Source organism: Anastrepha ludens, chromosome 5 (genome assembly GCF_028408465.1).
Source record: "Anastrepha ludens isolate Willacy chromosome 5, idAnaLude1.1, whole genome shotgun sequence".
Taxonomy (NCBI): domain Eukaryota; kingdom Metazoa; phylum Arthropoda; class Insecta; order Diptera; family Tephritidae; genus Anastrepha; species Anastrepha ludens.
The window spans coordinates 46340866-46353928 of NC_071501.1; the positions used below are offsets into that span (position 1 = coordinate 46340866).

The 13063-nt window shown below is 37.8% G+C and overlaps 3 non-coding genes and 1 pseudogene across 3 annotated transcripts; 2 read left to right on the forward strand and 2 right to left on the reverse strand.

Annotated features, from left to right (window-relative positions):
- Positions 1–4300: 4300 nt before the first annotated feature.
- Trnap-agg (transfer RNA proline (anticodon AGG)) lies at positions 4301–4372 on the forward strand. Its single transcript has one exon. It is a non-coding gene; the product is annotated as a tRNA-Pro (tRNA).
- A 2578-nt stretch (positions 4373–6950) lies between these two features.
- On the forward strand, positions 6951–7661 carry LOC128864694 (dolichyl-phosphate beta-glucosyltransferase-like; annotated as a pseudogene).
- Positions 7662–11547: 3886 nt separating this feature from the next.
- On the reverse strand, positions 11548–11619 carry Trnap-agg (transfer RNA proline (anticodon AGG)). Its single transcript has one exon. It is a non-coding gene; the product is annotated as a tRNA-Pro (tRNA).
- Positions 11620–12383: 764 nt separating this feature from the next.
- On the reverse strand, positions 12384–12455 carry Trnap-agg (transfer RNA proline (anticodon AGG)). Its single transcript has one exon. It is a non-coding gene; the product is annotated as a tRNA-Pro (tRNA).
- Between the last annotated feature and the right edge of the window lie 608 nt (positions 12456–13063).

Consider the following 13063-nt stretch of genomic DNA (forward strand, 5'->3'; position numbering starts at 1 on the left):
TTTATATTATTTGCGAAAATCTATTTTATTTGAAAAATATTCTATAAAAAATATGTATTTACACAATTTATGTTAATATTTAATTTGTATGCATTGCGTATTTTATTATGTTCATAATCATAAATATTTTATGCATTTTGTGTTAACCTTAATGAAAAAGTTATATGTATGTATATAAAAATAACTACAGAAAATACATGTAACCAATAAAAATTAAAAATATTTACAAAATAATTCATATATCTATAAATAACTATGCGTAATCACATAGTGTTTTTTTTTTCAATTAAATTTTTTTTTAATTTTTTGATTTATTTTTTTCATTAAATGTTATATTAATTCTATTGTATGTAGTGTACGTATTTCCCTTTACCTCTAATTCTTTATATACATACATACTTTAATTCACATATGTTATATTTAACACCAATTTTCCAATCTATCTACCGAAAGTTATGTAATTACAAAAATAAAGATTCATTTTTGAAAATTGTTAAAACAACATCTTTTGTGTAAAATATTTCATAAATTTGCCCAATATTGGAGAACAATTTACAACTTCAGGGTAATAAAGTGGTAAGTTGTTTTTTAAATAAACTTCTTTAAAAAACACATTTATTAGATTTCAATAATATAGAGGGTGGTTAAATTTCAAGGGCCGATGTTGAATGTGAACTACACCTAAACGTCAAACTTTTTCTGCATTTCATTTGACAGTTTTCAATTTCAGACTAACTCAATTCGAACCATGGAAAGATACACGAGCGAGCAACGCGTTAAAGTAATTCAGGCTTATTATGAAAACGGGCGTTCAAATCAAAATACATATCGCGCACTTCGTGATTTTTTCGGTTAATTTAGTCGTCCAAATGTGTGTACAATCGGAAAAATTGTGCAAAAGTTTGAGCAAACCAGTGCATGCTCGTACAGCTCGTACTGCAGAAAACATTGCTGCTGTTCGCGATAGTGTGGTTGAAGAGCCGTCCACCTCAACTCGACGTTGTGCCCAACAATTGCACCTCTCACGCTCATCGTTGATGAACATTATGCATAACGACTTGCATTTACACGCTTACAAGGTGCAATTGACTCAAGAACTAAAGCCTCTTGACCATTTCAAGCGTCGTCAATGGTCAGAATGGTGGCAGGAAATGGCAACAGTGAATGACCAATTTTCGAAGAAAATCATCTTCAGTGATGAGGCACATTTTCACCTGAGTGGATTCGTCAATAAGCAGAATTGCCGCATTTGGGCGAATGATAATCCAAGAGTGATTGCCGAAAAACCAATGCACCCACAAAGAGTGACTGTTTGGTGCGGTTTATGGGCCGGCGGCATCATTGGTGGCAGTTACTTTGAATAGTGTTCGCTATCGTGAGATGATAACGAACTTTTTATGGTCGAAATTGGAAGCTATGGATGTGGACGATATGTGGTTTCAACAGGACTGTGCCACTTGTATCACAGCTAACGAAACAATCAATGGCTCTTTTGCGCGAAAAATTTGATGGCCGAATAATCTCACGTCGCGGCGATGTCAATTGACCGCCAAGATCATGTGATTTGACACCATTGGACTTCTTTCTTTGGGGTTATTTGAAAGAAAAGATGTACGTCGATAAGCCAGCAACAATTCAAGAGCTCAGGGATGAGATAATTCGGCACATTAACAGCATAGAACCTCAATTATGCCTCAGCGTCATCGAAAATTTGGACCATCGGATGGAGGTGTGCCGCCGAGGCCGCGGCGGCTGTTTGGCCGATATTTTGTTTCATATGTAATTCAGCCATACCAATATTAGCATAATAAAGAGAAATTACAATAATTTCCTAAACAAAAATGTATTTTATTCAAAATCAACACCGGCCCTTGACCACCCTTTGTACTGCCATAAGTTTTGTTACAAATTAAGTCCGTTATACAAGGTGAATTCCAAAATCTACAAGACTGAGCTAAAATAGAAACGACAGGAGCTTTGTTCTGGTAACTTCGAGTTTATTTATTCAAAATAGTCCCCTCTGGTCTCGATACACCGTTTTGCGCGATCTAAAAGCTTTTCGAAAGAGTGTTTCAGCTCATTGACCGGAATGTCCTTCAGGATATCGGTGCAAGCCTTTTGGATGGTCTCTACGGACGCAGAACGTTTTCCTTTCATGACCAAACCCAATTTTCTGCATAGGTAGAAGTCACAGGGAGCCATATCAGGCGAATAGGGTGAGTGAGTGATGGTTAAAATGCGATTTCTAGTCAAAAAATGAATCACAAGAGTGGATCGATGAGATGGTGAATTTTCATGCAGTAAGCACCAGCTTTCTCCTTCGCGGTATATAAGGCTAATTCGACGAATGCGATGCAACAACCACTTCAAAACTCCAAGATAAACAATTGCATTGACGGTTTGGCCCATTGGCACTAACTCCTTGTGGACAATTCTCTTGGAATCAAATGAACATCGACTTAATTTTTGCCTGCTCCAAACGCATTTTTTTTGGGTGGTGACTCGTCTGGGGCCTTCCATTCGGCAGTTTGACGCTTAGGTTCAGGTTCACGTTGGAAACACCACGTTTCATCACCAGTTACAATGTTGTGAAGGAAGTTCTCGTCTTTTCTCGCCTCTTTAATGAAGTCTTTCGAATATTGAATTCTGAGCAATTTTTGGTCCTCGGTTAACTTGTGCGAAATGAAACGTGCCCAGACCTTTCGTAAGCCCAAATGATCAGTCGCTGTTTTGGAGGTTTCCATGAATTTCAACGATGATTTCGGTTCAACGCACTATTAAAAAGATGACGAGATCAAAAACATTTTTATGACGCCAGTCTTGTTTATTTTGGACTACACCTTGTAGATATGAAATTGTCGACAAAGTCAAGGAAATGGTGCTGGTAAATCATTTAAATTTAAATTTGACAGAGGTAGCTCGTGACCCTGGCGTGTCTCACGAATCAATTCGCAACATTTGACGTTCACAGATAGTTGAATTTCTTTAAAAAAATTTATCGGCAAAAGGTAGCTGAAGACATGAAGGTGGCTGAGCAAGTGAATTCGGACCCAATGTTTATACAGCGCATCACAACAGGTGATGAGACGTGGGTATATAAGTTTGACATGCAAATCAGTCAACAGACGGCTGATGTGGCTGAATGGCGCTATCCACATGAGCCGAAACACAAAAAACCTCGTCAAAGTCGGTCAAAAGTGAAAGTCATGCTACTCGTTTTCTCTGATTATCATGTGGTTGCGCACTCGGAATTCATTCCAAATGGTTATATGATAAATTATTAGGAAGTTAAGCGAAGTTTGAGAGCGAATTTGAGTAGGAAACGGCCCAATTTGTGGAACGAAAACGCATGGATCTTGCGCCATGATAACGCACCGTCTCACAAGCTCATATTGTGAACACTTTTTTGACCAAAAACTCGACAAATATCATCGAAGAACCTCCGTATTCACCGGTTTTAGCCCCCTGTAACTTTTTCCTTATCCCAAAACTTGAATTGCCACTCCGCGGACGCCGCTTTGAGTCGATAGAGACCGTTAAGGAAAATTGCTGAAGGAGCTGAAGAAGATCTCTTCAAACGCATTGAAAAGGTGCTTTGATGACCAGACTAATCGTTGGCATATGTGTATTGTGCTTCGAATGGAGCCTATTTTGAAGGCGACAAAATAAATTTTGATGATTAAACAATTATTTTGCGTTTTATTGAACAATTGCCGATATTTTTTTGACAGAATGTATAGAGAAAGAAGCGCCGGACGCGAACGACCCATCGACATGGGATTAAGGTGCCAAATAGAACGACATGGGAATAGGGTTAATAAAAAAATTATTTTTTTAAACAGTCAAGCTTATCAACGGAAAACGGTAAAACTTCTGTATCCGACCGATTTAGAAAAGTTTAAATTTAAATTCTAAATCATTCAGTGAAAAACTCTGTACTTTTTATGGAATTTTACGATTTTTTTGTTTTTAATTTTATATGTGTAAATTTTAGGGCATCACTTTAAATTGATTTTGCTCGTCCTAAATTTTATTTTATAAAAAATTACCATGAAAAACAAAAACAACAACTGGCAGTTCCAGTTTGAGTGCCACTTACTGTACAAACAAATACCTAATAAAATTAAATGGGAGTAGCTACTTTTAGTTGTTGTATTACGTTTTTAAATACTTGAACGATCATGAACATTTTTTGTAGTGGAATCTTTAATTGGACTACATTTTTGTTCATTCGTATAAGAATTATAATAAGAAAAAGATCCATAAATCGAAACTATTTTTTGGCACCATTTTATCAACTGGCTCGTTGGTCTAGGGGTATGATTTCCGCTTAGGGTGCGGGAGGTCCCGGGTTCAAATCCCGGACGAGCCCAATGATTACTTTTTTTTAAGCCCATTTTTGTCTTTAACTTATTAGTTATTACAAACGGGAAAAAGCTGTGGAAAGTTGTCGACGAATTTGTGTCACTTTAAGTGTCGCCCTGAAAAATGCTTAAAATTAGACAAAATATAAAATTGCTTTGCTTATCGATGGTCGGTCGTCTCTTAGTTATATAAAAAAATTTGTGAATTTTTTCTTCATTAAATCGTACATGTTTCATCGAGATATCTCTATTTTTAATTGAGGCCTCGCTTGCCTATCGTAGCCAGTGTTGCCATTTTAGCTTTTTCTCATTTTTATTATTACCCCGTTTATATCAACTCTCTTTCTTGTTTGTCCGAGATTTGAGTAGAAACTGTGCGGTCGATTTAAAGCAACTTACCAACGAGCTATAGACTGACAATTTTTAATATAAAGGGCTTTCCAATAACAGGGGTTATTTTGAATAGCCCGCTATTTCGGTAGATGTCTCTTTTGAAGTTGTCATTTTTCAATATTTGGCAAGTAGAAACTACGCCACTGATAAAATTGGAAAGATACACGCATTGAAATTATTAAAATTCACTATAAAAATGGTGAAAATGTGGCAGAGACGGTTCGTAAAACTCGAACAATTTTGGGTCATCGTGAAGCGCCTTGTCGGACCGCAATACAGAAATTGGTCAAAAAATGCGAGCTGTTGGGACAAGTTAGTGATGTGAAGAATAAAACCCGTGCAGGTCGCTTAAGAACAGCCGAAAATATTGCTGTTGCAGCCGAAGGTGTTGAAGAAAACACAGGTTTGCCGATTTCTCGTCGTTCTTTGGAATTAGGCATTCCACAAACGTCTTTACACCGTATTTCGCATAAAGATTTGGGTCTTAAGGCTTATAAAGTGCAGTAAATACAAGAGCTCTTCAACAACGTCGTGCCTTTGCTCATTGGGTCGTTGAAATGCATGAAAATGATCCGTAGAATGATTCCATAGAAATGAGTGATGAGACCCATCTCCACCTCGGTGGCTTCGTCAACCAGCAAAATTGTCGGATTGGAGCTCAGAAAATCCAAGAGTTATTATTGAAAAGCTTCTCTATCCTCAACGTGTGACTGTTTGGTGCGGTTTCTGGTCTGGCGGTGTCATTGGACCTGACTATTTCGAAAATGAAGCTGAAGCAACTGTTACGTTGTATGGATTGCGCTATCGACAGATGACTATTTTTTTTGCCGGAATTGGATGGTATTGATCTGGACAACGTTTATTTTCCACAAGACTGCGCTACGTGCCACACAAGTAACGAAACCATTGATTTTTTACGGGAAAAGACCTCCAATAACACCTCTTAATGGAAAACTCTTTAGCTCTAACCCCTGCTTCAAATCAATATTTATGTAGAGGTTTCTTTCAGATCTCAACGAGTTTTATAAACTATGTAAACGATTTCCTTTCCATACTTAACAATTTTGGTATTAATTAATTTATAGACTACGACGAAAAAGTGTGCCCCAAAAACCTTGGTTAAATTCTAATAATATGAGTCTTCGATCGCGTTAGCGAGTGGCGAACAGGTCAAGCAACTGGTATAAATAACCATTTGTGGGCAACACTGGAAAGGAGCTGCCAAAAATTACATTTGTGTGCAAACTCTTAATGAGTATTAGTAAGACCGCGTTCACACAGGGCAACATGTGTTTCTTCAATGCATTACTTGTGATGTTCGTGCTCTGCCAATGCCGTTGTGTTCTCATTCTTCTCAATGATGTTGTTGACTTTAGACTCAAAACTAACAACTGCAAGATGTATGGACATAACTAGTAACACCAGAACAGAATTCGCAAAGTTGAAGCAAACAAGATTTGCTCTGTATAAACGACATCCAATGAAACTTAGCTAATATCTGAAGAGAGATTTGGCAGCTTCGAAAATAATGAGCTTTGAAATACTAGTTTTATGAAGTAAATATAACCAATGCGAATTGAGTACCTTAGGTGGCGATTTTGACAAGTCTGACGTCAGCTCCTTTCTCAATACAAAACAAATGAACAAAAAAACAAAACGAAAAAGAAATTACATGTTTGTGAAAATGCAGTGAATGGCTTGGTAATTCCAGGTTTGTTCAGAAAATAAGGTGAATTTTCAAATTTCGCGGGCTACGTACATTCTCGTCACTCGTCTCGAATATATAGCCTGTTTAGTTTGTTTGTGAGAGGCATAAATAAGACAAGAGTTTTGCCTGTTCGGCGATTTTCTGCTAGTTTCAACATTAAATTTTAAATTGATCAGGCTATTACGCGCATAATCTTAGTCAAATCTTAGACACGAGGTCAGCTCTTTAACAACAGTTAAAAAAATTGCTGTCGTTTACAAATTGTCAAAAATCTTGATACGAATTATATGGCGTTTTATCTTTTCTGTTTGTTTAGTTCCTGAGGTAATGCTGTTTGAAATCAATCGCTTTTGAAAGAATATAAGCTTCATGTGCCTGATTGAGCTTGCAAAGGTGGTCATTATCACTGGCTTATCGGTATTGTCTGCCCTCTTTGTTGTACAAAAAGCGATTATAAAACCTTTTCCAGTTATCAAAAGAAGTAAGGAGGAAACGCACAATCCAGTAGCGATACAAAATGTGGATTTTCTATCGATAGCAGATGACCAAAATGCTAGATGAATGCTTGAGTTACCTGGAGAAGAAGTCAAGAAATGAAAGGTTTACTTCCAAAATTATCGTCGTTAGTGATGGCAGTAATGATGAAACAGTTTCACTTGCATTGAATTATTCCAAACGATGCACTGTGGAGAAATTTCGAGTACTAGAGCTTATTGAAAACCGCGGAAAATGCGGTGCTGTTCGTCTGGGAATGCTAAGTGTGAGAGGGCATTACCTTCTTTTCACTGATGCAGATGGAGCGATGACATTTTCAGATTATGATAAATTAGTGCAAAGTATAAAGGCCGTATCAAAAGATTGGCAATCAACTGCCATTCTTGCTGGATCTCGTGCCCATCTAGAACAGGAAGGCATTGCGACTCGCAGTTTCTATCGAACATTTCTCATGCACGGCTTTCACTTACTTGTTTGGCTCTTCACTGGCCTCAAATTGCTAATCCGTTCGGCTGCCCATACCCTTTTTAAAAAGTTACATGTAGAACGATGAGCTTCGATGTTGAACTTCTTTATATGGCTGAACGTTTCCAAGTGCTGAAGTAGCTGTGAATCGGAAAGAAATAGAAGGTTCCAAATTGTCGCCGATTTGGTCAGTGATGGTGATGGGCATTGATTTTAGGTGTGCGATCGGAGCCTGACAATTATATGACCAAAATAGGGAACATAACTCCTAATCTCGAAGCATTATATTTTAACAAGAGGTTCGCGCAATAGTAGAATGATTTTCCCCTACTTAAAAATTTAAGCCACAAAGTTTTAGTATTTTGAAAATTAAAAGTAATAGGAGACAAATCTAAAAAAACAAAGTGCGTGTAGCGTAGTACACATAACAGAAGTGAAACTTTCAAGGCAGACAAAGAAAGAGGGAGAGACCCGAGAGCGAATGAGAAAGAGAGAGAGAGAGAAGAATATATATCTAAACAAATTCACAACATTTGCAGAGAATACAAATAGACAAAATTTACAAAAACGGAGAAGGATCGACCGGTGTAGGTAAACGCCGGACACAAACCGTGGCAACAACGCGCACTACTCTGAGCATTTATCAACCGCACAAACGCAGCAATTTCAGGATTAAGAAAAAACTGCTGATTATTTTAAGCCTAGTCGAATTAGTACTGCTTTTTAGTTTACTGGGTCCGGCACTCGAAATGTAACCAACTTCTGACCGCTCGCGCACGGGCGTCAGCTGTCTGTTAGTTGACTAAATGCTAGTCCAGAATATTGTTTACAAGCGCGTGGAAGCATTTCGCCGAGAGTTAACGCGAAAAGAGAAAATCAGTAATGGATTTCAAATGTAATAGTGTGATTGCCAAGCCAAATATAGCTGGAAAATTACAACCAGCGATTGTTCAAGAGCTCGAGCACCTTAAAGTAAATAAAGTTTTTATTTATCGCACCATTACTCGTTACAATGATAGTGGTAGCATCGCGAAACGTCATGGTGGTCATGAAAAGACTGCAACGTCACGTGAAGAAGTGACTTGAGCGGAATCCCCGACGAAGTGTTAATCAAATGGTGAAAGAATTGAAAATATCTGGCCGTAGCATTCGCCGCGTACTGAAAAATGATCTCAAAGTGAAACCTTACAAGATCCAAAAGCAAAGCAGTTGCTTCGCTTGGCCGAAAGCGGTCAATTCCCCAACATTTTGTTTTCTGACGAGAGAATTTTTCAAATGGGTAAATTCGTAAACTCCCAAAACGATAGGGTTTATTTGACTGACCGTTCATACGAGAATTTGAGTCATCGATTGGCTACCAGGAGGCAGCACCCGCCACAGGTAGTGGTTTGGGCTGCTGTTACCGCAGATGGGCGCTCTTAAATCGTTTTCATCGAGCCTGGCGTCAAGGCAAATGCGAAATATTATTGGAAAAGTATTCTGGAGGTTGCTTTGAAGCCTTGCTTGGGCAGACAAACATTTCGGTGGCAGGCCATGACATTTCAGCACAACTCGGCACCATCTCACAAAGCTCGAATGGCTAAAAAACAACGTTCCGAACTTCATAATGACCACACAATGATTCTCCTATTCACCAGACGCGAATCCGATGGATTATTCTCTTTGAGCCACTTGACCATTTCGGAGAGAAGGATCCGAACTAAAAGATTCACCAGTCTTGAGGCGCGAAGGAAAGCGATGGTTCGTGAGTGGGCCAAAATACCTGGAAGTCAGACTCGGGCAGCTTGTGATTCGTTTTTGAACCATCTCAAGGCAGGCAAGGCAAAAGGTGGTCACAACGAGCAAAAGTAAACTGATTTTTAATTGTGTATTACAATATTTTCACACATTTTCTACTTTGAATTGAATAAAAGTAATTTTCCTAAGTAAATTTATTTTCCAAACTAAATTTTAATTGGTTACACTTCGAGGGGCGGACCCTGTATGGTATATATGTATTTATAGAATGAGCGAGAGTATATAAACGAATGCGAACGAATTTAACACTTCCTTACTTGGAAACAGGGAATTAGGTAAAATTATTGAAAAAGTTTTTTCATCGTTTGCCTGTGTAATCAATGATTTTTTTTTGTGGTTTGAGAAATATTACAAAAATTTTACTCTTATTTATAGCCACGAGTATTTTATTAAGTGCGAGGTCGACTATTATTCCATTTTTTTAAAGCCAACGAAATTTTAACAAACATTCCATACGAAGTAAGCACTTCCGGCTACGAAAATATGGTATTTTTCGTGGTATTGAAATTGTTTTTTTTAATTCATGTACTTTTTGCTTAGTCCTAACGCTTAATAAGAAATAATCGCTTTGGTAGTACACTGTCGGAAAGTAAAGGGTGATTTTTTAAGAGCTATGGGAAATTTTTTCAAAAAACCACACTTAAAATTCAGAAAAATGCGTGCAATTTTTATTTAAATCGATAGTACAGTCCATATAATTTAATGTTTGAAGATTATTTCATGCAAATGTTGACCGCGACTGCGCTTCAAATGGTCCATCCGCTTAGTCCAATTTTGGCATACTCTTTCCAATGTTTCGGCCGGTACCTCACATATAAATGCTTTAATGTTGTCTTCCAATGCGTTCATTCAAGCAGGCTTGTCTGAATGGACAGGAGCATTAACATAGCCCCACAAAAAATAATCTAAAGGCGTTATATCGCACGATCTGGGTGGCCAATTGACAGGTCCCGAACGTGAAATAAAATGTTCACCGAACTCGTCTCTCAACAAGTCCATTGTTTCGCGTGCTGTGTGGCATGTGACACCGTCTTGCTGAAACCACATGTCATGCAAGTCAAGCTCTTGCATTTTGGGCAAAATAAAGTTGGATATCATTTCACGGTAGCGCTCACCAATCACAGTTACATTACGATTCACAGCATCTTTGAAGAAGTACGGTCCAATGATACCTCCAGCCCATAAATCGCACCAAACTGTGACCTTTTCTGGATACATTGGTAGCTCTTACAATTCTTCTGGCTGATCTTCACTCCAAAATCGACAATTCTGGTTATTTACGTACCCATTGATCCAAAACTGAGCTTCGTCGTTGAACACAATTTTTCGATAAAAAAGTGGATCTTCGGCCAACTTTCCAAAAGCCCATTCACCAAAAATTCTGTGTTGCGGTGGGTCGTTCGGCTTCAATTCTTGCACCAGCTGTATTTTGAGAGGCTTTACACCTAAATCCTTTCGCAAAATTTTCCACGTTGTAGAGTAACAGAGGCCCAATTGCTGCGAACGGCGACGAATCGATAATTTATGGTCATCATTAACACTGGCCGATACAGCTGCGATATTTTCTTCAGTTCGCACTCTACGTAAGCGCATTGGTGGTTTGATGTCCAATAATGTAAATTTGGTTCAAAATTTAGTCACAATAGCCCGAATAGCCGCTTCAGTGGGTCGATTAAACTGACCATAAAATGGAAGAAACGCGCGATAAACTTTCTTAACAGAACATGCATTTTTATAATAAAAATCAATGATTTGCAAGCGTTGTTCGTTTGTAAGACTATTCATGGTTAAATTATAGACAAAACTGAAGATGTTTGACAGTGAAACAAAACACGAAACGTGCGTCAGCTGTTGAAACCAACTGTTTAAAAAGATAATAGCTAAAATATCACCCGTTAGAACATTTGGATTTGGCGTAAATTTCCGGGTCTGACGCCTGTTCTCCAGCCTAGATCCCATTTCTCTCCTCCACTGTAGATGATGTTTCTTTCTTTAAGTTTTGTAATGTTTCGCAGGTAGTGACCTACTTTATGGTATCAAATCGGCACTCTGGAGCTACTTGTGGTGTACCCGTGGCACTTTTGCCATCTAACTTACCTACTTACCTAGAATATGGGGAAAGAGGTTCTTCATTTTCATTATTTGTTTGAACTTGTACGGCACAAAATGTCCGGAGTTTTCAAAATTTAAATAAAAATAAAAACATAACTTGAAAATATTTGCTGCTGTTATTTTTCCCAACAGTGTATACTTGCTACATATTCCCTTACTTCGATGTTAATATAAAAATCATGCAAATTAAAACAAAAAGTACCTACGAAGTTTGGGCTCGTCCGGGATTTGAACCCGGGACCTCCCGCACCCTAAGCGGAAATCATACCCCTAGACCAACGAGCCAGTTAAGCGCTTTTTGTTCAAACACATACTTGATTAACAACCCAAATATATGTAGGTATACAAATCAAGAATTAAACAAAAAACGCTAAATAATTGCATAAATGTCGAATAGCTCAGAATGAAACTATTTTTAAATATCTCAGGTGCACCAGAGGTTTGAGAAACTTGTTAAAACTTGAATGTATGCTTGTTTATACACATGTAAGAATATATTTAGCGCTCGTTTTTTTGTACTTTTCAACCATTTCATAAATTTTATATGCATACAAACATATATACATAGATACATATATCCCCTAAAAGGAAAGTATTTATTTCTTCTGTACTTCTTCGATAGAAATAATCGAAAACTTGTAAAAAGATATACTTAAGTGGCATATACAGCTACAGGTTAGAAAATACATTTTTATATATACATATGTACAATTTTATTTAGTTCCGCGCATTAAGCAGCAAAAATATAGGAAGATCTATGTATTTATTTTGTTTTCTACTTGTTTTTTATCAATACTTGATTATGAACATACATAGGTAGGTAGGTAGGTTGGGTGGTTGTCGTAGCGACACACTTAGACCTTTCACAGGCCCATTGTGATACCACTGGAGCTTATACTCACCCTACGTGTTCCTTTTTAAACCATCCGGCAGCTTTAATAAACGCGCAGAGCCTCGTCATTTTACACTGAATTTTCTTTTTATAATTTGACTCAAAGCATATTAATCATGCCGCAGCAAAAGAAAATTTAAAAAAAGAAACATTACTTGGGCTCGTCCGGGATTTGAACCCGGGACCTCCCGCACCCTAAGCGGAAATCATACCCCTAGACCAACGAGCCAGTTATTTAAATTGCGTCCGACTGAACTTTTCACTAAGTGCAAAAAAAAGCTAGTTGCCGATATACATAAAACTAAAGATGCTCCGCCACCTAGTGGTGGACTGGAAGTAGCAGTGACTATAACTTTCCGCTAATCTGTACACTTCACAGATAGATGGCGCCCTGTAGCTAACAAGCCAGCGATTCGCAACTCGGCTAAAGAGCATTGGTTATAATTTGCGGACATCGAAAAATTAAATGAAATTTCTCACATGAATTAGATTTTAAACAAACAACGAAATTAGTTTTTCATTTCCATTTCATTACATTTTGTATGTTTAAAAGTGTGCTGAAATTCAGTAATTTATAGGTATCAGTCCCAAGCCACTAAACTTGAGATTTTGTATTAGAGATTATTTTTATGACTTGAGTCGATTCGAGTATTCAGAATAGGTTAGGTCGGGTGTAAATGGAGCCCACTCAAGCCTGTGATACCACCCGTTCGGGCTCAAGAGGACTTTAGAGCGGGAAATCTGCAATTAGTGGCGGCTGTAGCCATAACTCCATAGCTGCAGTGCTACACCATTTGACGATTAGTCACGCCGTAATCATAAATAGCTGATATTAAC